The sequence below is a fragment of the Anomaloglossus baeobatrachus genome, chromosome 5, assembly GCF_048569485.1.
Source record: "Anomaloglossus baeobatrachus isolate aAnoBae1 chromosome 5, aAnoBae1.hap1, whole genome shotgun sequence".
In the NCBI taxonomy this organism is placed as follows: Eukaryota; Metazoa; Chordata; class Amphibia; order Anura; family Aromobatidae; genus Anomaloglossus; species Anomaloglossus baeobatrachus.
In genome coordinates, this window is record NC_134357.1 from 539201275 (window position 1) to 539227910 (window position 26636).

Consider the following 26636-nt stretch of genomic DNA (forward strand, 5'->3'; position numbering starts at 1 on the left):
TGACTGAGACCACCATCTGCCTCCTAGCCAGTGGCACCAGGGCTTCTACTCTGGTACTGTTCAACTTGAACTTCACTGCTGGAGCTACACTTAGCTCCAGCCCACACTCCTCTCCAAACTGAACTCTAAGGGTATGTGCGCATGTTGCTTTTTACCTGCTTTTTACCTGTTTTTTTGCTGCTTTTTCTTCTGCGCTGTTTAATGCCAAAATGGATGTGTTCTTCTATTCAAGCAAAGTCTATGGGAATTTGGGTTTCTTGTTCACACTATGTTGTTCAAAATGCTGCCTTTTTGTGGCAGAACTTTGGTCAAAAACTCAGCTTTGCAGTGCAAAACCCAAATGGCAAAAACAATTGACATGTTGCTTCTTTGAAAAGCTGAGTTTTTGACCAAAGTTCTGCCTCAAAAAGGCAGCATTTTGAACAACATAGTGTGAACAAGAAACCCAAATTCCCATAGACTTTGCTTGAATAGAAGAACACATCCATTTTGGCATTAAACAGCGCAGAAGAAAAAGCAGCAAAAAAGCAGGTAAAAAGCAGGTAAAAAGCAACGTGCGCACATACCCTAAGCGCTTTCTGCCTGTGTTCCTGCCCTGGGCTGTCTAGACATCTGGGTGGGTATGTTCCAACCGCCTGGTCACGCCCAATTTGTGTCTCCTCTGACCACAGCACTTTCTCCCAATCATTCTCAGAATCATCCAGGTGTTCATTTGCAAGCTTCAGACAGGCCTGCACATGTGCCTTCTTGCGCAGTGGGACTTTGTGGACACTGAAGGATTTTAATCCATTACGGCGTAATGTGTTACCAATGGTTTTCTTCGTGATGTGAGAGAATACAAGCCCTCTTGAATTCTATAGAAACCATCTTGTCTTATAACTGAATGATGTCATAGGGTTCAGCTTACACTGATGGGCAGGGAAGTTTCACATTTCTGCACACACCCTTGCAGCTCTTATTGGTGTATGGTAATTTCTTTGTGTGATCTACTATATAAGCTGGTCACATGATGTAATAAAACAGAAAACTTCAGTACACCACATTTGGCTGTGCTACATTGATTTCTCCAAGCGCTTGTAAAACAAATCTTATTATTTGGAGTTCGAATGGCATAGAAGTAGAGTATTTCCCTCACAGTGACAGTGGTCCCAGCTGCCTTGAGATCATTAACAAGTTCCATCCTGTAGTTTTAGGGTTATCTCTCACCTTCCTCATGATCCTGATACCCCACAAGGTGAGATTCTGCATGGAGCCCCAGATCGACTGACACTCATTTTGTATTTCTTCCATCTTCTTACTACTGTACCAACAGCTGTCTCCTTCTCACCCAGCGTCTTACTTATGGTTTTGTAGCCCATTCCAACCTTGTGCAGGTCTATGATCCTGTCCCTGACATAATTAGAAAGCTCTTTGGTCTTGCCCATGTTGTAGAGGTTAGAGTCTGACTGATAAATTGAGTCTGTGGACAGGAGTCTTTTATACAGGTGACCATTTAAGACCTCTGTCTAACGTAGGTAACGAGGTGATTAGGAGCGTCTAAGTGTCTGTAGCAGCCAGAACTCTTAATGGTTGGTAAGGGATCAAATATATTTCTCTCTGCAAAATTTATGTAATTTATACAATGTGATTTTCTGGATTTTACTTTGGATATTCTATCTGCCATGTTCATGTCTTTGTCAGTGGCAAACTTACAAAATCAGCAAGGGATCAAATACTTATTTCCTTCACTGTATCAGCAGAATTTTTTTTTTACATATAAACCAGTTATTTTACCTCGACAGCATTGTAGATTCCCATTAACAATAAAAAAGTAACATCAGATCAGCTGCAACACACTGTGTGTAATTTATCAGACTGTGGCCCCCTGTATACAGCATATCGTGCCCCCTGCATAAAGCGCATCATGCCCCCTGTATACAGTGCATCATGCAATTTATAAGCCACCAGATTTTGGTAACATAAAATGGCAACTACAATATTGTTCTCTTCTCCGCACATGTCACACACAAACAGCTCTGCTCTTTACACACAACTCCGCTCCATACACCTCGTACGCACACGGCTCCGCTCCATACACCTCGTACGCACACGGCTCCGCTCCATACACCTCGTACACACACGGCTCCCCTCCGTACACCTCGTACGCACACGGCTCCGCTCCGTACACCTCGTACGCACACGGCTCCGCTCCGTACACCTCGTACGCACACGGCTCCCCTCCGTACACCTCGTACGCACACGGCTCCCCTCCGTACACCTCGTACGCACACGGCTCCCCTCCGTACACCTCGTACGCACACGGCTCCCCTCCGTACACCTCGTACGCACACGGCTCCGCTCCGTACACCTCGTACGCACACGGCTCCGCTCCGTACACCTCGTACGCACACGGCTCCGCTCCGTACACCTCGTACGCACACGGCTCCGCTCCGTACACCTCGTACGCACACGGCTCCGCTCCGTACATCTCGTACGCACACGGCTACGCTCCGCACACCTCGTACACACACGGCTCTGCTACATCCACACTGTAAACCACTCCTGACCCCACACATAACCCTCCCCTCATCCAGCACCATGACACCCAGCACAGCAGAGTCCTGCATACACTGAGGAGCTGATCATGTGACCCCTGACTCCTCCCCTCCATGTGACATCATCACAGGTCCTGGAAGCACAGAGCAGCCATATATCTAGTGTGCGGCTCTGCAGGAGGAGGTATGTGGAGATTCCCCATTACTGGGGCCATTAACCCCTTCAGCTCTGAGGCTATTTGCTTTCTGCCTCGCTTATTTCTCGCTCTGTGACCTTTCCTCTTTCCTCCCGTATCTCTGTATCAGGTTTTGGTTATTGCACGAGTTGGATTTTGTTACCATTTTCGAATACATATAATGGAACTGTGAACCAGGGGTGGGAACCTGGGGCCCCTGGGTACATTCCGGGACGACAGCGCTCTGGCGGCAGCCGTGGTCTTACCGCTGCTGGCTGTTTAAATCCCAATGGTAATGCGAGGACGCGCACATACCATGAAGTCCTCACGCTGCTCAGGGTTTACTTTGTGGGCGGGGCAAGCAGTGTGAGTTGCGCTTCCGTCCCACAGAAGCACAAGAGGAGCAGCTGCTTTACCGGCCTCCCTGCTGTACATGCCTCCTGGATCTGTGCTGTGTGACCCCCCCCCCCCCATTGCTGTGTACCTAAGAGTAGTGTGTGTGCCAGTGTTGCGCCCCTGAGGCTTCAGTCGCCACAGAGTATTGCACCTGATTTAAGATGTGCTGCCCCCGGATCTGGAGGATGTCGGTACCGGTTTCACCACTTACACACTCAAATACACAACCAGGTTGCCCTGTCCAATGGGGTCGGGCTAGGGTAGGGTCTTAAGGTTGCCTTCAAACATGGGGGGCACCACCCAGTAGTGACAGGGACCCGGGGAGGAGCAGCCACTTAGGGGGAGATAGGAGCCAACACAAGAGTCAGGAGTTCTCCAGCAGGAGAGGAAAGGAGTAGACATGTCTCACCGGTGCTCTGGTAGGACACAGGAGTTCACACGGTTGCCGAGAGGAGAGCTTGATTGCTCCCTCGGAACCGGCACCAGGCAGGGTACAGGACCCTAGGGAAGATCACTCTCCAAGTTGCTTTTCCAGAATCTGCCGGGACAGGTAAGTTTCAAGCTTCTCTGGCCACAAAGAGCCGAAAGCAGAATGCCAAGATAAAATCCGGGGCCTTGGACAGCACCAGGCCCCAGAGCGGAGCCGCGGTACCTGCAAATAGGGACAAGAGTACTACTCGAGACGAACTGGGGTCCCCAAGTAGCTTTAAGCCACTGGGATCCAATCCACACGGCACTAGGAGGAAGAGACTCACCGATCACCAAACCAGATTGACCTCTGAAAGGATTCAGGTTCGACGGAGCCCATCACAGCGGGTGACCAGTACTAACCGTGCGAGCGGCACAGCACAAAGAGTGAGTAAAGACACCTGGAACCGCAGCAATTGATTTTGTCTCTTGATTACCAACCCTGCCACCACACGCCATCACTACTTTCCTCATCATCCTCCCCGGGGCCTGCTCCACCTGTGGGGAGCGATATGATCCCTGCCTGATACTACCATCCGCCCCGGAGGACAGCAACGGTGGCTAAATCCCTGGCCGCATACCACAGGTGGCGTCACGACATTCATCCTACTGCTACTCCCATCATCTTCTCTCTTTATTGGTCTACAGCTCGGGGTATGATGCCGGGCAGGCCACCGTGACAATCCAGGTACGAGACTTTCCCGTGCCTGAATCCCCCTGGGTGCTACACCAGCCCCCAGTGCTGTGTACCCCCAGTTGTGTGTGTTGCAGCCCCCAATACTGTGTACTCCCCAGTAGTGTGTGTGCCAGCCCCCAGTGTTGTGTACCTCAGACTCGGGGGCGTAACCACCGCGGTCGCAGAGGTCATTGCGACTGGGTCTGCAGGCTTAGGGGCCCGCTCTGCAGACCATGCAGCCAGCTCCTCTCTGTGAGGCAGACCACACTGTTGCTACCGTGTTTTTCCAAAAATAAGACACTGTCTTATATTTTTTTTGCGCCCCAAAAAAAGCACTAGGGCTTATTTTTGGAGGAGGTCTTATTCTTGGAGAAACACGGTTGGGGGTAAGTTTACCCCCTAAAAAAGCAGACCCCCCCACTTCCCAGGAGACTCATACTCACCAGACCAGGACGTCTGCGTGGTTCCCAGGTCCTCCTGTGATCTCTGGTGGGTGCTGCACGCCGTCCTCCCCTGCTGCTAGCTGACACACACAGCAGATCTCACACACACACACACACACACACCAGATCACAGATACACACAGCCGATCACAGATACACACATCCGATCGCAGGCACACACATCCGATCGCAGGCACACACAGCCGATCACAGATACACACACATCCGATCGCAGGCACACACAGCCGATCAGATACACACATCCGATCGCAGGCACACACAGTCGATCACAGATACACACATCCTATCACAGGCACACACAGCCGATCACAGATACACACATCCGATCGCAGGCACACACAGCCGATCAGATACACACATCCTATCACAGGCACACACAGCCGATCACAGTTACACACATCATATCACAGGCACACACAGCCGATCACAGATACACACATCCGATCGCAGGCACACACAGCCGATCACAGATACACGCATCCGATCGCAGGCACACACAGCCGATCACAGATACACGCATCCGATCACAGGCACACACAGCCGATCACACATACACGCATCCGATCACAGGCACACACAGCCGATCACACATACACACATCCGATCGCAGGCACACACAGCCGATCGCAGAAAAACACAGCCGATCGCAGAAAAACACAGCCGATCGCAGAAAAACACAGCCGATTGCAGACACACACAGCCGATCACACACACATCACATCACATCCAGCACTTACGGCAGCAGGGAATGAGAGCAAGTCACGTGTCCGGCCGCAGGTCCTGTTCGTCTGGCTGCACTGCACTGCCTCTCAGGATTCTCCCGGCGAGAAGAGATCGGTGTCACTGGATGAGGTGAGTGTGTATGCGATCCGATGTGTGTGCGATTTGATGTTTGCGTGTGATCCGATGTTTGTGTGTGCGATCTGATTATGTGTGCGATCCGATGTTTGTGGGTGAGATCTGATTGTGTGTGTGTGTGTGTGTGTGTGTGATTTGTTTGCGTGTGAACCGATGTTTGTGTGTGCGATCCGATGTGTGTGTGTGAGATCTGGTGTGTGTGTGAGATCTGATTTTGTGTGTGTGTGTGTGTGATGTGTGCGATCACTGCAGGTCCTGCCGCTCAGTGTCCAGTGAGTACAATTGCCGTGTGCCGCTGTCTATAATGAAGTGTCCTGCAGTATCTGTAACTTTTTTAGCTGCACGGACACTTCATTATAGATCCGCGACTAGGGCTTATTTTCGGGGGAGTGCTTATATTTAAGCCTTTCTCCGAAAATGCTGAAAATCCCTGCTAGGGCTTATTTTTGGGGGAGGTCTTATTTTTTGTAAAAAACACGGTATGTGCCCGTGAGTCAGGGGGACCTGGTGTCAGCGGCGGCAAAGAGCACTGGCCCCCCTCACCCGTCATCGCACACACCAATAATGAAAAATGGAGAGGAGTGTTTCGCTCTATTTTTTTTTTTTCATTCTTTTCCTGTGCCTGCGCTCGCAGAGCGTGGTGACGTCATCACTGCACGCTGCTGAGCTGAAACTACAGAGCACCGGACGGGAGGATGCTGACCAGGGCTGTGGAGTTGGAGTCGGAGTTCATTTTGGTGGAGTCGGTATAAAATGCACCGACTCCGACTCCTAAAATATATATAGTAAGTTGAGGACAGTAGTGCAATGCAGAATGTGCTGAATATTTTTTCATAGGAATTTGGGAAAGTTATGAAATGTCCTATAAATGGCTGTTCTATTCCTGATCTAAGGCTACATTCACACACAGCGTTTTTGCTGCATTTTTTGAGGATACATTTGTCAGCTGCAAAAGCAGATCAGCTTTTTAAAAAACCGCATCACCTGAAAGGTTTTTGAACTCATAGATAATGCTTTCAATAGCAAAAGTAGATTAGAAAACCGCCACAAACTGACTGCTCATGCTTTGTGAGGATCCTCACAAAACGCTGTGTCTGATGTCCTATCTTTCACCCATTGCCTTTGCTGGATGCCCAGAGTCACTGCATTTCACTGAAATATTTTGCCATCAATGTTTGATATGTTTGTGACAAGAAAGAAATTGTTAGCAAGCCACTGGCAGTAAAATATACTAAAGCTCATCACACCAGCCAGTTTCTCCAGACCTTAGTGGAAAAAATTCTGCAAGATTAGGAACTCAAGAAAGAACAGGTTCTTGCTATTGTAACGGACAATGCTTCAAACATAAGTACAATTAAACTGATGAATGAGAGTAATGAACAACAGCTAGAAGAAAATTTAGGATTCAGTATGTGTGAGATGGAAGGCCACAGTGCTGTTCATGTAACTGAGGAACAAACATATATTACAACAGAAGAACAGCAAAATGATACTTTAGGATTAGATGATCTTGTTGAAGCTGCTTCAAAACACTTTCATATAATCACATGCGCTGTGTTGTGCACACGCTGCAGCTGGCAATAAGAGATAGTCTGCAAGAGGGACCCCAATTTCACACATCCGTTTTTTCGCCGGTTTGGCGGATGCGGCGCACTCCAGTACAGTGTATACAGTACAGTGGCAGCGCGACAAACACCGGTCACATGCTGTCATGTGACCCGGAAGTTGCGGCGCTGCCACTGTACTGTATCGTACTGTACTGGCGTGTGCCACATCCGCCAAACCTGCGAAAAGCCGGATGTGTGAAACTGGGAAGACATGCTGGAAAAGTGAGGAAATTGGTTATTGCCGCCAGAACCCCTAAAATTGATTCCATCTTGAAGAGACATGCTGGGAAAGGAGCAAGGGAAGGGACCACTCGGTGAGGCAGCACTTATTTAATGACTGAGCGATTGCTTGAACTAAAATAATTTCTTATAGATATGGTGAACCCTCAAGTAACCTTAAATGAAGGTCAATGGACACCGGTGGCTAAATTGAAAGAATTGCTTGATCACCCATTTACCGTGACTAAAAAGTTACAAGCTAAGGATTTAACTCCTGGCATTTTCATAAGGGAGTGGAAGAACTTGCTATTTTGCCTGTCCCAAAGAGGAGGTTTAATCCCAGAAGGGATTTCTGCTTCAATGAAACGGAGACACAGCTATTGGAAAATAAAATTCTTCTGGCAGCTGTTTATGTGGAACTAAGTCATCGTATACTGCTTGATGATCAACAGCTTACTAAAGGAAAAGAAGCTTTGAGTGAGGTAGCAGTAAGGATGAGCGGCTACAGGACTGCCAGGCGGAAGAGGACTTGGGGCCTGACAGTGCTACTGCTGCTATATCTTCATCCTCCTCAGATGAGGAGTTTAACTTTGACAAGTATTTGGATGACATGGAGCAGCAAAGTGTTGCCGCAAGGGAAAAGATTTCACTCCGTCTCCTATAGCAAGCAGATTGACCAGATTTCAGTAAAATTTTTCACTTGCTCTCAAAGAAATAGAAAAATTCAACCATTCATCAAAACTGACTGTGCATGAGGCAATTCCTTTATACCTGGAAATTGTTAGAGATGTTGCTCATGTGGTTACGGCTTTGCCTACAACCCAAGTTAGTGTAGAGAGGTTGTTCTCTAGCCTTAAAATTATTAGGTCAGATTTGAGGTCATCTGCGAAGGAGGATCTGAAGGAGGCAATTCTATTTCTTACAACAAATTCATAGACTGCACAAATGTTATTTACTATGTTTTTTTTGTTAAACTGTTTTTTGCCACTTACATAGTGTTATATTTAACACAATGTAATACACTATGTAAGTGGCAAAAAACAGTTTAACAAAAACATACTAAATAATAAAATAACATTTAGTATATTGCTTATATTTAAGTGAAAAATGTATTGTAGTGCAATGTGAACATCAGACAGTTCATCATTTTTATGATACAAAAATCAAGATATTTAGATAGAACATAAAATATATTTATTGGAATACAACTTTAGAACACAAACTGTAATAAATTGTAAATATGTAATACACTATGTAATATACAGTAGATTATATATACACAAGATATATATAATCTACTGTATATTACATAGTGTATTACATATTTACAATTTATTACAGTTTGTGTTCTAAAGTTGTATTCCAATAAATTTATTTTATGTTCTATCTAAATATCTTGATTATTGTATCATAAAAATGATAATGTCTGATGTTCACATTGTACTACAGTACATTTTTCACTTAACTATAAGCAATATATGTGGGAGTTGGAGTTGTGGAGTCAGAGTCAGAGTTGGTGCAAGGGAAATTGAGGAGTCTGAGTCAAAGGTTTGGCTTACCGACTCCACAGCCCTTATGCTGACCGGAGTAATGAGGAGAGATGAGGACTTCAGTGGCTGACATATAGCCTGTGCAATTGTTGTACTGGGACACAGATGGGAGGAAGTCCGATATTTCAGGGGTCCGACTCACTCACTAGGAAACTGATGAGTGCCGATGAGACACGGAACCGAGGCCTTTTCTATGTTCCCATGCAGCTCTGCTTATATGCAAGACACGCTGCCTCTCCCCCGGCTTAGAGCGAGGGGAGAAGATGAAGGCCGCAGTCAAAGAGGATGTAATACTATTGTATGTACTGAGGATTTCGATTGCGTTAGGGCAATGACAACCAGAGACGAGTTCTTGGTGCAAAAGACGTTTTATAATATGTAACCGCAATATGTGCACAGAACAGAATATACACAATAATATGTAACCGCAATATGTAAACAGAACAAAATATACACCGTAATATGTAACCGCAATATGTACAAAGAACAGTATATACACAGTGGAACATAAACACAGTAAATACCTGCTGGGTTCAGAGCAAAGAGGAATTCCCGGGGCCGCGCACTGGACTCCCCCAGGGAGACCGCCAGAAGCGAACCCCTATACAGGGGCTCTCCGGCAATCACCCCAGAAGGCCCAAATGTACAGCAGCCGGGACACAAAAGGGCAACAGATATAGTCCAAAAAATGTCCGTACGTGATGTGAGTCCTAGGGTGGATATGAACGGAAGGGACCGGGCAGAAGTGCCGACCAGAGACGGCAGACAGAGTCCGAGCACAGTTGGATGAGAGGTGAAATCCAGAGCTGGTGTCAGGTGTTGCAATCGGATCCAAACAGCAATCAGGAGCTGAGAGCAGCAGGGCAGGAGTACACAGGAAGCAGTATACTCAGGCAACTAGACTAAGCTTAGGGGCTGGCTTTTAAACAGATGAACAGGAAGTAGGGCAACAGAACAGGAAACTCCATGTTAACAAAGGGCAAGATCCTTCAAAAGAAAACTGGAAATCCCGGCACTCTGACAGTACTCCCCCCCCCCCCCTTCAGAAACGGCCTCGGGACGGATCAGGGCCAGGCTTGTCCGGGTACCTCCGATGAAGCTGAGCAACCTTCCGGGGCGCTCGGATGTTACCCACAGGTTCCTAGGAATCGTCCTCGGGGGGAGTACCCCTGCCAACGTACCAGATACTGAAGCCGATGCCGATGGAGCCGGGAGTCAATAATGTCCTCAACCACGAACTGCTCCTGGCCATCAACCATCACCGGTGGAGGAGGAAGCACGATACAACCATGAAACGTATTAGGGGAAACTGGTTTTAGCAGAGAAACGTGAAAGACCGGGTGTACCTTTTTAAATTGTGCGTCAACCTCAGCCGACAGGCCACAGAGCTCACTATCCCGGTGATCTTAAACGGACCAATGAATTTCTGCCCCAGCTTCTGCGAAGGAACACCTAATTTCAGATTTTTGGTGGATAACCACACAGAGTCCCCTACCTTATACATGGGTGCCTGTTTCCGGTGTGTGTCTGCCGACTTCTTGTAACGCTCCTGAGCCGAAGCCAAAGAGTCCTTCAAAACCTCCAGATTCCGTCGTAGCTCCGTCAATCTGTCCTCCACCGCTGGCACCGAAACAGCCACCGGTGACCTAGGCAAAATAATTCGGATGGTAACCCAAGTTAGCGAAAAAGGGCGTTACCTTAGTGGAGCTGCTCTGAGTGTTGTTATACGAGAACTCCGCCAAAGGAAGCAGCTGCAACCAATCGTCCTGCAGATGGCTGACATAACATCGTAGGTACTGCTCCAGGGTTTGATTAGTCCGTTCGGTTTGCCCATTTGTCTGGGGATGGTATGCAGAAGACAAACAGACATCAATATGGAGTGCCGAACAAAACCCTTTCCAGAACTTAGACGTGAACTGCACGCCCCGGTCAGAGATGATCTCATCCGGTACCCCATGCAATCGAAATATATTCTGGATAACCAAATCCACTGTCTCTGCGGCTGAGGGAAGACCGGTACATGGAATAAAGTGAGCAGCCTTTGTCAACCGATCCACCACCACCAAAATGGTATTTTTACCGCCTGAGACGGGCAACTCCACAATAAAATCCATTGAGATGGATCCCCAAGGGCGAGATGGTACGGGTAACGGTTGAAGGAGTCCTGTAAGAGCCACACGAGGGACCTTGCACCGGGCACAAACCACACATGAGTGGACATAGTCTTTCACATCCTTTAAACAGGTAGGCCACCAGAAAAAAACGACTCAGAAATTCCTGCGTCTTCTGTACCCCCCTATGACCTGCCAACACGGAGTCATGGACCAACTTGAGAACCCGAAGTCTTACAGCCTCCGGGACATAAATACGTCGCTCTCTCAACCACACACCATTCCGAAGGACAAGAGTCACATCATTCGGGGGGGCAGCAAGAAATACGTCACCATCATAGGCCAGCTTGATGTCCTTCCACAAGTCCTGGTCCCGGATTACTCCAACAAAATTGGCATCTGATGGCACGAGTTCGGGTTAACGGGGCCCTCTCGGATCCGGTGGAAATCAGAAACGGCACCCGTCAGGGGTGCCCTTTATCCCCCCTTCTATATGTCATTGTTATGGAGCACCTTGCAGTGGCCATTAGACAGAACCCCAATGTACACGGTCTGAGCATTGGAGACAGGGAATTTAAGACGGCTATATACGCAGATGACCTCCTGCTCTATACGTCCCAACCTTTGATCACATTACCTTCACTACTAAAAGAATTCGAACGATTTGGAAATTTGAGCAATTTTAAAATAAATTATTCCAAAACAGAAGCGCTAAACATCTCCCTTAAAATAGAGGAAGTCGCCCTACTAAAAGAAAAATTCCCGTTTCGATGGCAGGCATCCTCAATAAAATATTTAGGGGTAACGATCCCATCTAATCTGGGGACACTTTATTCCCTGAATTACCAAGTCTTATTAAACAGAACCCTAAAAGATATGGAAGAGTACAACAAACGACCCCTTTCGTGGTTCGGCCGCGTAAACACATTCAAAATGGACATACTACCACGATTCCTTTACATCTTTCAGGCGATACCTATAAATCCCCCTCCGGCCTTCTTTAAGACATTGAGGTCCGCACTGGTTCGCTTTGTGTGGAAAGGGGGAAAACCAAGGATCAAATATCAGACTTTGATACGACCCAAACAGAGGGGGGGAGCCGGATTGCCTGATTTACGTACCTATCACCATGCTGTCCTGGTGGCTAGGTTGTTAGACTGGCATTTTCACCGGCAGACCAAGCAGTGGGTGGCACTAGAGCAGCTTTATTCCCCAGTTCCGCTTGGGGCACTTCCCTGGCTACTACCAAAAGAGTTGGAGGATGTAAGGAGACAGGTGGAGCCTGGTGGGATTTTGCTCAGGGCGACACTGGAGGTATGGGAGGCCACAAAGCTGAAAAGTGGCCTGATTGGCTCGCCCACTCCTCTGATGCCTTTGTTCGGCAATCCGGGCTTCCCTCCGGGGTGTACGGTGGAGAGATTTCTGGGCTGGCAACGAAGTTTGGATATTAGACTGGGGCAGATATTACAGGGCAGAGACTTGCCCCCTTTTGAAGACTTTCAGGCCGCGTTCCCCGGATTGAGATTGAGGTGGCTCGAATACATACAACTTCACTCCTTTGTGCGATCCTGGCTGGGTGGGAAGAGGCCCCCCTCCCCGGATACATCCACCCCATTTGAACACTTATTCCTGCAGAGTTTGCCTCCGACGCACCAGATCTCCCTCATTTGCAATATGATGAACAGGAACCTCTATTCTGAGGACCCCAGTTACATTGGAAGATGGGAATCGGAATTAGGTTTCAGCCTTACTGAAGAGGAAAAACGAAAGGCGTATGTGTTCTCCCACAAGATCTCAGTAGCATGCAATGCCCAGGAAAAGAGCTTTAAGCTACTGGCAAGATGGTATCAATGCCCGGTCAACCTTCATAGAGCCTTCCCTATGGTCCCGGAGGAGTGTTGGCGCTGTGGCTCAGACAAAGGTACGCTGCCACACATTTGGTGGGGTTGTAACAAACTATCCAACTTTTGGACTCAGGTGTTTGCGACCTACAACCAAATGGCAGGAGAAAGCGTAACTCCTTCCATTAAGATCGCCCTACTGTCTATTTTACCCGGTTCACTGGGATGCCAAAAGAAGCGCCTGTTGCGGTTCTTTTTGATTGCGGCCAGAGCAGTCATTCCACGACACTGGAGGACCACAGTGACCCCCGGAATAGGGGAATGGCTGACAGAGTTAACGCATCTTTGTCACATGGAGGAACTCTCCTCTTGGGTATCGGGCACAAATGAGAAGTTTACCAAACTATGGCAGCCGTGGATACTGTTCAAGGAGTCCCCTGCATTCAGGAGCCTGTTCTAGTGACAGTGCATAAACAACCCCCGTCTTACCTCCCTCCCGCAACCCCTTGTATAAGTCCCTTCCTTTTCCTTCTCCCCTCTCTTTCTATTCTGATATCTACTCACTCTATATCTTGACCACTTTTCTAGTAAGGTTCTTCATATAGACAGGCGGGTCTAGCCCTTTGGAAGTAAAAGGCGACAAACAGTAACCTATCAAAACACGGGTGGAAATACATTCTTGTCAGTAATGTATTATGTAGATTGTATAAACACCAAGGGTAGCGGCCCACCTACGGAACTTTAAGTGGCTAATATTCTCTTATTTTTCTTTCTGTATGCTTGTTATGTTTAATCTGTTTCTGTTATGGAAATCTTCAATAAAAACTGATTGGTTAAAAAAAAAAATTGGCATCTGATAAAACGGTCTGAGACGGGGTTCCAGGCACGGAGTCCATGGCGTGGATTCGGGACAAGGCATCGGCTTTCCCATTACGTGACCCTGGACGGTATGTAACGATAAAATTAAACTGGTTAAGGAACAGGCTCCAACGGGCTTGCCGTGGAGACAGGCACCTGGCAGATTTAAGGAATTCTAGGTTACGATGGTCTGTGAGAACTATCACTTGTTGCGCTGCTCCCTGTAAGTGGTGTCTCCATTCCTTAAAAGCAGAAATAATCGCCAACAATTCCTTGTCCGCAATGTCATAGTTCTTTTCTGCAGGGGACAACCGGCGAGAAAACAAAGCACACGGGTGCAAGAGACTCTTGTCCCCAGTCCTTTGTGAAAGGATAGCCCCTAATGCATAATCGGAAGAATCGACTTCCACAATAAAAGGGAGTGCGGGATTCGGGTGTATTAGTATTGGTGCTGAGGTAAAACAAACCTTGAGACGATTGAAAGCTTCCTGGGCCTGGGCGGACCACACAAACTTCTGCCCTTTTTTGGTTAACAGTGTGATAGGACGGACGATCTCTGAAAAGTTACGGATAAAGCGTCTGTAAAAGTTAGCAAAACCGACAAAGCGTTGTACCTCCTTGATGTTTCCCGGTTCCGGCCAGTCTAGAATTGCCCGTATCTTACCAGACTCCATGTTCAGTCCCTGAGGAGAGATGACATATCCTAAAAATTGTATCTTTGAGCAATGGAATTCGCACTTCTCCAGTTTAATATACAGGTGGTTATCCCTCAGACGGGTAAATACTGTCTTGACGTGCTCCTGGTGTTCCTGTAGGGAATCAGAAAAGATCAAGATATCATCCAGGTAAATCACCATGAACTGGTCCATTATATCCCTAAAAATATCGTTGACTAGGTGTTGGAAAGCCGCTGGGGCGTTACAAAGTCCAAAAGGCATCACTAGATACTCATAATGTCCATACCGACATCTGAACGCTGTTTTCCACTCGTCCCCGGGACGTATGCGGAGTAGATTATATGCCCCACGGAGATCCAATTTAGTAAATATTTTGGCCTGTTGTACTCTCTCCAATAGTTCGGGAATCAACGGTAACGGATACCGGTTACGGATGGTAATCTTATTTAGTTCCCGGTAGTAGATACAAGGTCTCAGAGTCCCCTCTTTCTTTTTCACGAAAAAGATGGGTGCCCCTGCTGGTGAGGTAGAAGGTCGAATAAATCCCTTGGCTAGGTTTTCATCGATGTAATCTTTTAGTGCTTGTAACTCAGGTGCCGCCAACGGGTAGACATGACCAAACAGGATCTCTGCCCCTGGGAGTAAGTCTATGGGACAATCATACGGTCTATGCGGGGGAAGCCGATCTGCTTTTCTTTTGTCGCATATATCAGCGAAGTCATTATAAACCGGGGGTAGAACAGGTACCTGTACAGTGCCCTCCGCATTCGGTGTTACTACTCTGGGGTGGGAAGGATATTTCTTTAGTCTCCCAATCGATGACTGGATTTGTAGACCGCAGCCAAGGAATTCCTAAAATTATCGGAAAATGGGGAGAAGAAATCAACATGAAAACAAGGGTCTCCTGCTGACCTGGTTTCATCACACATTCAAGGGGTACTGTCTCCCGATCAACTGGTCCGGAAACTAATGGAGACCCGTCTACCGTCTCCATGGTAACTGGTGAGGATCTTTGTTGAGTCTGGATACCGTGTTTCCTGGCAAAAGAAGAGTCCATGAAATTTCCCCCTGCCCCAGAGTCTATCATAGCAGATGTAGGAATTAACTGTCCCTCCCACCGTATCTGAATGGGAAGCGAGCAATGGGTGTATTTCCCTTCTGGGTCCTTAGGTGAAGTTGACATTAATGTCGAGGGAAATACCGCATCCAGGTGTAAACTTGCCTCAGAGATATCGGACTCTGCGTCTGTGTTGTCACACTCTGCCATTGCTGCCAGTACCTTATTCGGGCGATTTGGATGTTTTGGGCAGTCAATCAGAAAATGGTCCGATTGACCACAATAGAAACACAAACGCTCACGGAGCCGGTGTTCACGACGTTCGTTGGTCTCTCGCTTTTGTAGAGAGTCCACTTGTATAGGAACATCCTCGGCCTCCCGTGGCGTCTTGTGAGCGGGTTCTCTAGAAGGAAACGCAAAGTTGGTTACCCGGTTTACAGCTGCCCATTTTTCCTGTCGGCGTTCTGTCAAGCGGGTGTCGATACGCACACAGTGTTGGAGAATCAGTTCAAAATCCCGTGGAGATTCGGCACGAGCTAACTCGTCCTTGATGGTACCGGACAAACCCTTTCTGAACACTGATAATAGTGCATTATTTCCCCAGTCGGTGTCTACCACTAACCTTTTGAACTCAGTGGCGTATTCGACGACAGACCGCTTTCCCTGACGTAAGGAAAGCAGAGCCGATTCAGCGGTAGTACGGCGATTAGGATCATCAAACATTTGCGCCATTGCTGTTAAAAAGTCATCCAGGTTATTTAAACAGATATCACGATTCTCTATCATAGGATTAGCCCAAGCCAGTGCTCGTGAGGTTAACAACATGATTATACATAACACTTTTGACCGGTCAGACCGGTAATAATCAGCATGTACATCAAAAAACAGTATACACTGGTTAACAAACCCACGGAACTGACTTCGATCACCACTGAAACGAAATGGGGGTAACCTAGGCATACCGGCAGCTGATATGGACGTAGCGGGGGTGGCTTCCTGAGCCTTCATTCTGGTTTGCAAATCCTGAATAGCCGGACCCAGTACCTGGTGATCATGGCCCAGCTGTACCTCCACATCTCTAAGCTTAGTTTGCACCGCCTCCATCTCCTGCTGCAAGGAGTTAATCATGGAGAAAAGCTGATCTACTCGTGTCTCAGTCATTGCCCCAGCGAAATCCTCTTAGTGGCCTGAGTATAATGTAATACTATTGTATGTACTGAGGATTTCGATTGCTTTAGGGCAATGACAACCAGAGACGAGTTCTTGGTGCAAAAGACGTTTTATAATATGTAACCGCAATATGTGCACAGAACAGAATATACACAATAATATGTAACCGCAATATGTAAACAGAACAAAATATACACAGTAATATGTAACCGCAATATGTACATAGAACAGTATATACACAGTGGAACATAAACACAGTAAATACCTGCTGGGTTCAGAGCAAAGGGGAATTCCCGGGGCCGCGCACTGGACTCCCCCAGGGAGACCGCCAGAAGCGAACCCCTATACAGGGGCTGTCCGGCAATCACCCCAGAAGGCCCAAATGTACAGCAGCCGGGACACAAAAGGGCAACAGATATAGTCCAAAAAATGTCCGTACGTGATGTGAGTCCTAGGGTGGATATGAACGGAAGGGACCGGGCAGAAGTGCCGACCAGAGACGGCAGACAGAGTCCGAGCACAGTTGGATGAGAGGTGAAGTCCAGAGCTGGTGTCAGGTGTTGCAATCGGATCCAAACAGCAATCAGGAGCTGAGAGCAGCAGGGCAGGAGTACACAGGAAGCAGTATACTCAGGCAACTAGACTAAGCTTAGGGGCTGGCTTTTAAACAGATGAACAGGAAGTAGGGCAACAGAACAGAAAACTCCATGTTAACAAAGGGCAAGATCCTTCAAAAGAAAACTGGAAATCCCGGAACTCTGACAGAGGAGCAGCTTATTCCTAAAGTTCTGTGTGTGGAGCTGATTTCTGCAGGAGTAGAGGTCAGAGGTGAGGGGCAGTAGTAAGATGGAGGCTGCACAGATCCACATCCATAGCAGGAAGATGGAGGCTGCACAGATCCACATCCCTAGCAGTAGAGGAAGAGCAGGAAAAACTCCACAGGTCATTAGCAACTTATGAAGAAACAAAGAGGTGAGTATATACTTATTGGATCTGTCTGTTTGCTTTTACATACATACATATGTTGCTTGTACTGTATATAATTGTGCATGTGTTTGTCTATGTGTGTGTGTATGTGAATGTGTGCATACAGTATATGTATCTCTGTGCATAAATAGTATGTGGATATGTGACTGTGTGTATAGTATATGTGTGTGTGTGTGTGTGTGTGTGTGTACGTATGTATAATTTATATATATGTGTATGTTTATATAGTATAGGTACCTGTGTGCATAAATAGTATGTGTGTTTGCAAACCTGGAGAGGAGTTTAGAGCTCACTGAGCTTTCTCTGGCTGGGGCCAGTGATATGGAGGAGGGTGGAGGTGGAGAAGATCAGGACCCAGAGGTAGGTAGTTGGGTAACAGAAGAAGAGGTAGGGGAAAAAGTGTCAGAGCCTAGTCCTGACCTGGCACAACCTAGTAAATATGCCTGTTTGGCTGATATCAGGAATGAAGGGCCAGGACTAGGGTCACTACAGCAGGACGTTGCTCCTAGCAACCAGGAAAACAACTGCTGTAGGAAGGAGGGAAATAGGAGTGCAGCAAAGCCCAGACAGATGTTAGTGGTAGGGGACTCTATAATTAGGCGGACAGACAGGGTCATCTGTCGCCGAGACCGTGAATGCCGAACAGTGTGTTGTCTGCCGGGTGTTCGGGTTCGGCATATTGTGGATCGGATAGACGGATTGCTGGGTGGGGCTGGGGAAAACCCAGCGGTCATGGTGCACATTGGTACTAATGACAAAGTTAGAGGCAGGTGGAAGGTCCTTAAAAATGATTACAGGGAACTAGGAGAGAAGCTGAAGTCCAGGACCTCCAAGGTGGTGTTTTCAGAAATACTACCGGTGCCACGAGCGTCACTAGAAAGACAGCGGGAGCTTAGGGAGATAAACACGTGGCTTAGAAATTGGTGCAGGAAGGAAGGGTTCGGGTTCATGGAGAACTGGGCTGACTTCTCAGTTGGCTACAGGCTCTACGGTAGGGACGGGCTGCACCTCAATGGGGAAGGTGCAGCTGTGCTGGGGGAGAAAATGGTCAGACGGATGGAGGAGCTTTTAAACTAGGATCTGGGGGGAGGGAGGGTAGTGGAGCAAAAAAGGGGATAGATAGAGCAGACAGAGACAGTGAGATGGTAGGGGTCAATGAAGGATTAGGGGGGATGGGACATGCTAGGAACGTAGGGAGGCTAGGAGTAATAAAGGTGTTAATAGGGTTAAATGTCTACTGGCAAATGCAAGAAGTCTTGCAAACAAAATGAATGAATTGGAGACTCTCATATCAACCATGGATTATGATGTGGTGGGCATTACGGAAACCTGGCTGGATGAAAGCCATGACTGGGTGACAAACATACAGGGTTATAGTACATTTAGGAGGGACAGGAAAGACAAAAAAGGTGGTGGGGTATGTATATTTATCAAATCTAACCTAAAACCTGTGTTGAATTATGACATTGGGGGGAACTGCAACAATGTAGAGTCAGTATGGGTAAATGTACATGGGGAGGAGAATAATGGAAAAATGCTAATTGGAGTTTGCTATAAGCCTCCTAACATACTTGAACAAATAGAGGGTGAAATGCTGGAACAAATTGAAAAGGCAGCTAATAATAATAATCGGGTTCTTATTATGGGGGATTTCAACTATCCAGACATACAGTGGGACATAGAATCTTCTGGTTGTGCTAAAAGCTGTAAATTCTTATCTACCATTCAAGACAATTACCTCTCTCAGATGGTAGATGAACCGACGAGGGGAGATAATTTGCTAGATTTGGTCCTGTCAAATAGACCGGATACAATTTCTGATCTACAGGTCCGGGAGCACTTGGGCACCAGCGATCATAATATGGTAAGCTTCAACGTAATATTCAATAGAACATTTCAAAGGGGAAATGCTAAAACCTGGAATTTTAGGAAAGCTGATTTCAACAAATTAAGGGAAGAGCTTAAATGTGTAGATTGGGACAAAGTCATGGTAACTGGGGATACTGAACATATATGGGGAAAGTTTAAGGATATATTGCTAGAGTCCTGTAAAAAACTTATACCCTCTGGTAATAAAACGTCCCGGAATAAAAAGAAACCACTATGGATAAATAAGACTGTACAAAGTATAATAAAACAAAAACAAAGGGTGTTTAAAATCTTGAAGGCTGAGAATACAGAAATAGCATTGCAGGAGTATAAAGATATCAATAGGCAATGCAAAAAAGAAATCAAACAAGCAAAACTAGCTACTGAAACAAAAATCGCCAATGACATTAAAATAAATTCCAAAATCTTTTATAAATACATTAATGCCAAAAGGAAAACAAAGGATAGTATTGGCCCCTTAAAATATAATAACAAGTTAGTTATAGAGGACAAACAAAAGACTGAGATATTAAATAGGCATTTCTCATCTGTGTTCACCAAGGAACTGACTGTACCAGGCATCATTCAACAAGTGAAAAATCAAAGTTCCCCACCAGATATAATCAATTTAACACAAGAAGAAGTACGCCTACGTCTGAGTAAATTAAACCTTGACAAATCCCCAGGGCCAGATGGCATTCATCCACGAATATTGAGGGAATTGAGCTCCGTAATTGACAGACCGCTGTATCTCATCTTTTTAGACTCGCTTGTAACAGGCTTGGTGCCTCAGGATTGGAGGATTGCTTATGTGGTACCGATATTTAAGAAAGGTAAGAGGGTAGATCCAGGCAACTACCGTCCAGTAAGCCTGACATCAGTAGTATGCAAAGTTTTTGAGGGCATTTTAAGGGATGACATGCAAAAATATGTTGCAGAAAATAATATAATAACTGACAGACAGCATGGATTCATGAAAGATAAGTCTAACCAACCTGTTGGGGTTCTATGAGGGAGTAAGTGCAAACCTGGATATTGGTAATGCAGCTGATGTGATTTATTTGGACTTTGCAAAGGCATTTGATACTGTACCACATAATAGGCTTATACTAAAGCTCCAGAAGCAAGGACTAGGGGAAACTATATGCAACTGGGTAAGGAATTGGCTAAAAGATAGGAAACAAAGAGTAGTCATAAATGGAACATTCTCTAAATGGGCCGTAGTCAGCAGTGGGGTGCCGCAGGGATCTGTGCTAGGACCAATTCTTTTTAATCTCTTTATTAATGATTTTGTGGATGGGATTGATAGTACAGTGTCAGTCTTTGCTGATGACACCAAACTATGTAGGATATTAAAAACTGACCTTGATAGTATAATATTACAAAAAGATCTGGATAAGATGTCAGAATGGGCAGATACTTGGCAAATGAGATTTAATGTTGATAAATGTAAAGTAATGCACCTAGGACGGAGTAATCCTATAACTGCGTATACATTAAATGGAAGTAAACTCGGGACTACAGAACAGGAGAAGGACTTGGGTATTCTCATTACAAATAAGCTGAGCAGCAGCACTCAATGTCAAGCAGCAGCTGCAAAAGCAAACAAGATTCTAGGGTGTATAAAAAGAGAGATTAGATCCCGCGATCCCAACGTATTGTTACCCCTCTATAAATCACTTGTAAGGCCACATCTGGAATATGAGATCCAGTTTTGGACTCCACATTTTAAAAAGGACATTCAGAAGTTAGTCAGTTCAAAGGCAGGCAACTAGACTACTACAAGGAATGGAAGGCCTCCCATATGATGACAGGTTGAAAAAGTTAGATATGTTTAGCTTAGAAAAAAGACGTCTCAGAGGAGATCTCATTTATATGTATAAATATATGTGTGGTCAATATAAAGGACTGGCACATGACTTATTTCTTCCGAAGACAATACTAAGGACCAGGGGGCACTCACTGCGAGTGAAAGTAAAGCGATTCCGACAGCTAAATAGGAAAGGGTTCTTTACAGTTAGAGCAGTCAGACTGTGGAATACCCTACCACAAGAGGTAGTAATGGCAGATACTATAACAGCTTTCAAAAAAGGGCTGGATGATTTCCTCAGTACACACAACATTGTTGGTTATAAATGACTTAGTGACCAAATGTAGAACTGGTGGAGGAAGGTTGAATTAGATGGACCTAGGTCTTTTTTCAACCTTAGTAAGTATGTAACTGTGTGTGTGTGTGTGTGTGTGTGTGTGTGTGTGTGTGTATTTATCCTCGGAACCAGCAATTCCTCTTTGCGGGTGCTCTGATCTATGTTTGCAGCAGTGATGTCATGACTAAAACATGTGACTGCTGGAGCCAATCACTGAGCTTAGCCGTCACGCCAAGGTATATGGCGTCAGTTGCAGAGCCCTGTGATTAGCTAAAGTGGTCACATGTGACATTATTACTGCAGCCTGTAAACATAGACGGAGACACCACTGGACCAGGTGAGAATGAGTAACTCTGATTTTATTATTTTTTCCAATTGCAAGATGATCAGCACAACAAAAGTTAAAATGGTAAAATGGAAGAACCCAAGAGGCAGGGGGAGGTGGGGGCATGGTCAATTCTTGCACTGGGGTCCTTTGCTATCGGTGTCCGCGTCCGCTCCTGGAGGATTGGGGTTTTTTTTGTTTTGTTTTAAAATGTATTTATTAAGGTTTATAACAAAAATAAAAGGGAGGGGGAAAATTAAAGAGATTGTTGAGATGAAACCGCAATTAAATGTTGACCTTAGTAAATATTTAGCATAAAATATCTTTCAGGTGAGGAGGTATGGGAAAGGATTGGTGAAGGAATGAAGGGGAGGAAGGTGTAGCAATTTAATAGGGAAATTAGGATTAAGGGAAATGGGAAAGAAAGGGTAGAGGGAAAAGGAGAACAAGATATTAACGTCCAAAACTATAAACCTTATACAAAACGTATATAAAAAGAAAATGTACCTATTTAAAATGACCATGAAAAATTAAATACCAGAACCATTTGTTTGAGAATAGTAATACTTGACATAGGCGAGTTATTTAGGTATGCAAATCAGGTGACTTCCGATCGATAAGTGTCCCAGGCGTGCCAAACTTTGAAATAGCGAGTATATTGATTATTGAAAGTGGCATAGTGCTTTTCATAGTTTCTGTGTATGGCAACCTTTTCAATAATTTGATTAAGAGTGGGGGAAGAAATATTCCTCCAGTTGGCAGCTATACTACTCTTTGTTGTGAGAAGGATATGAATGACAATGGATCTAAAAATGGGGTCAATTAATTTGGCATCTAAAGATAAAAGAGCTAGTTGCGGGGTGATCACAATATTTGTTTTGGTAATTTGATTTATCAAGTTTGAAATACCAGTCCATAAGGTTTTTAAGATTGGGCATCCCCAGAAACGATGTAAAAGGTCCCCATTACCTCCACAATTTCTCCAACAAGATGGTGAAATATTATTATTTATCTGATGTAGCCTAGTTGGGGAAAGGTACCATCGCGTCATGAGTTTGGTATGTATTTCCAGAACAGAAGAACATATGCTTGCAGAGTGAGTCGTTTTTATGGCATCTTGCCAGTCTTCGTCTGGAAATGTTTGACCGAGGTCCCTTTCCCAAGCGAGAAAATATTTTGTTTTTTCAAAGCAATAATCTCCTATAATACATTGATAAATCAATTTACTACTCCAGGCCCTGCTGTCCCTAGGATTACAGAATAAAGGATCTAATAAAGATGAGGGGATGTTTATTATTAAGTAATCTCCGAATGGAATTTCTAAGAATTAGCACGTTAAAAATCCACATTTGACTTTTAGGATCGCTACTTCCAATAGGTGGCGCTGCGCTAGAGTTTGTCTCCTTTCCTGGAGAGATAATAAGAAAGAGCAATAGTTTGAAGTCAGTCAAGAATTTTGTGCTTAATTTTCAAATCCAAGAATGAAATAAAATCGGTGCCGTCATGAAGGCCGCTTAAGATTCGTAATTTAGAGTTTTGCCATGAGGCTGGGACTTTAATCTTGGATAAAAGTGCTATAAATTGTATAGAGAATTTTTTTACATTTTCGTATTTATTGGGATGTTTTGATTGTTTTGCTATATATTTCCATGCGTGGAGGATAGCAGCTATAGTTGGCGAATCAGGAGTAGGTAAAAATGGGGAAGAAAGGTGGAGGAGAATGAGGTTTTTTTTAAAGGACTATAATTATTAGAGAACATTTCCAAATCCACCCAGGGAAGAGAATAAGATTAATTTACCCAAAGTTGACTCTGTTTTAGTATGTTGGTAATATAATACGCATGGATATCTGAGAGCCCTATACCCCCCCTATTTTTGTGTTTAACTAGATATAGTTTAGATATTTGAGCTTTTTTGTTATGTCATAAAATTATTTAGGATCTTTTGGAAGGAATTTAATAGGAAATATCAAGGGAATAGATCGGAACAGGTATAAAATCTTAGTAAGGACAATCATTTTAAAAGTGGTAAGTCTCCCCAACCAAGAAAGATCATATTTTTGGGCCATGTTAATATCAGCGTTAATTACTTCAATTACTCTGTTGACGTTAGTAGAAATCATAGAATGAGGGTTTTTCATTATTTGAATACAAAGATAATCAATTTTAGAATCTTCCCAAGAAAATGAAAATAAAGATTTGAGCAGGTTAGTGGTGGGAAAGTCAAGAAAGAAAGGAAGGAGTTTAGATTTTGTTTCGTTTAGTTTTTAAAAGGAGGCATTTGAATATTCATTTAGAAGGTTGAGTAATTCAGGTATAGATGTAGAGGGATCAGATAATGAAAGAATATCATTGTCATAAAGTCCTATTTTATGGGTTTTGGTTCTAGTCGAGATTCCCTTAATATTGTCATTCAATCTAATGAGTTCAGCCAAGGGTTCAATAGCTAAAACAAAGAGAAGAGGGGAAAGGGGACATCCCTGCCGGGTTCCATTGGTAATGTGAAAGGACGTACACATTTGGTAATTCGCATATGCTCTAGCTGAAGGACCAGATTATAATGCCATAACTGTTCTAATAAAACTATCATTAAAGCCGAATGATGATAGAGTCATCCTCAGGTATTGCCAGTTTATGCGGTCGAAAGCTTTTTCAGCACCCAGCGTTAGCAATACAGATGGCAGTTTGTTTTTTCCCATCTGATGTACGAGGTTGATGGTCCTCCTCGTGCCATCAGTGGTTTGTCGACCCTCCACAAAACCAAACTGATCATTGTTTATAATGGTGGGAAGGGTTTTCTGTAGCCTATCAGCAATCATTTTTGAATACATTTTTACATCCGTATTTATGAGAGAAATGGGTCTGTAACAGCCAACATGTTCAGAGTTCCCCCCTGGTTTTGGGATCAGAGTTATCGTAGATTCCAACATAGTTGCTGAAAAAGAACCCGACAGGGAGGAATCATTAAGAGCATTAGTAAGGAAGGGGGAGAGAAGAGTAGAAAAAGACTTGTAATAGTCATTAGTAAATCCATCCGGGCCAGGGGATTTTTTTGGTTTTAGGGAGTTGATTTTACATAGGGTTTCTAATTCTGCAAAAGGGGAGTTAAGAATAGTTAAGTTATCGGGAGTAATTTGTGGAAGTTTTATTTTAGATAGGATTTTATTGATTACTTCAGGAGTTGGTTGGGGAGAGTGAGGATCGTTTTTAAGGTTATAGAGCTTGGAGTAGTAATCTGCAAAGGAGTTAGCCATTTCCTCTGGATGGTGTATTGATATACCCTGAGTATTCTTAATAGATGTTATTCTATTTTTGATTCTTGCTGCTTTCACTCTTTGAGCCATTAAGCGTGTGGGTTTATTGAAGTCTGTATAATATAGCAGTTTAGAAAAATATAAATATTTGTCATATTCATCAAAGAGGAGCGCTCTAAGTTGGATTCTGAGGTCTAAACATTCTTTATAAATATATGACTAGATGAGGCAGGAGATTGTTGTAGACATTTTTCTTTGTCTTGTATCAATTTTTGAGTAAGTTCTATTTTCTGTCTTCTAAGTTTTTTGTGGTGGGATGATATTTTAATTAATTCCCCTCTCAAGACAGCTTTATGTGCCAACCAAAGTGTTGTGGGGCTTGTTTCATCATTCACATTATCCTGAAAGTATAATTTGATGGCATTTTCAACCTGAGCTTTATATTTAGAAGTGTTAATTATAAAAGGACTACATTTCCAAAGGCATTTTTTGGGAGAGTTATAATTTAATAGAACCTCACAAGAAATGGGACAATGATCGGAGAAGGTTTTCTGTAATATGGAAACTTTTTTTTAAATTTAGAGATGGACAATGAGTTTGTGAGAATTAGGTCGATTCTTGAGAAAGATTCATATATTTCTGAAAAATAAGAGTATTCTCTAGATGTAGAGTTTAAACATCTGAAACTAGCCAAAAGTTCATTTTTGTGAAGTCAATTTTGAAGGTTCTGTTTCCTGTATCTAAAATTTGCAGTGGAATCAAGGATGAGGTCAGGTATTAGGTTAAAGTCACCAAGGAGTATTAGGTCGCCAGTATGGATGGTTTCTGAAGACAGACAATATCTGCTCCAGAGTTTTTGATGTCTCGCCATGCCAAATATCTACGTCTGTGACAATTGAGGCCTCTTACATTGTAACTTAGGAATTTTGTGGTCATTTTTAATGTAATATGGAAATTAATAACCGTACATAATAAATTAAAAGAAAAACAAGGTTAGTAAATTGACAAGTTTCTAATTCCAGTAAAAATATACTTACCTAAAACACAGGATGTGGAACCTGAGGTTTAATAGTCTTATCACATAACAGCAACTTACAATATATAACAACTGGCAATATTCAAGATAACAGTTGAAATAAATCACAAAATAAAGAATTAACAGATAAATGAAAAGTTCTCCTTATAGGTTTATTTCTCCAAAGTAGGAGAATCTCAAGCGAGGCAAAGTTTATAGGAGAAAAGCATGTTAGGCTGTTAAGACGTTCTTCACAAATAGATGGTAACAGGTAGAAGAAAAGGATAGAAAGTCCGGTAGATCTTCTTGTGGTGGTTAAAAGGTCCGTGGAAAAGTCCAAATTATTTATCCAGCAAGACAAATGAAGAAGGTTGTAAT

The 26636-nt window shown here is 44.5% G+C and overlaps 1 protein-coding gene across 1 annotated transcript in view; it reads left to right on the plus strand.

Annotated features, from left to right (window-relative positions):
* Positions 1-2660: 2660 nt before the first annotated feature.
* Positions 2661-26636, plus strand: part of LOC142312203 (uncharacterized) — a 38995-nt gene continuing 15019 nt past the window's right edge. The window contains exon 1 of the mRNA XM_075351109.1: positions 2661-2718. The gene's annotated coding sequence lies outside the window, so the exon portion shown is untranslated. The remainder of the gene's footprint in view (positions 2719-26636) is intronic.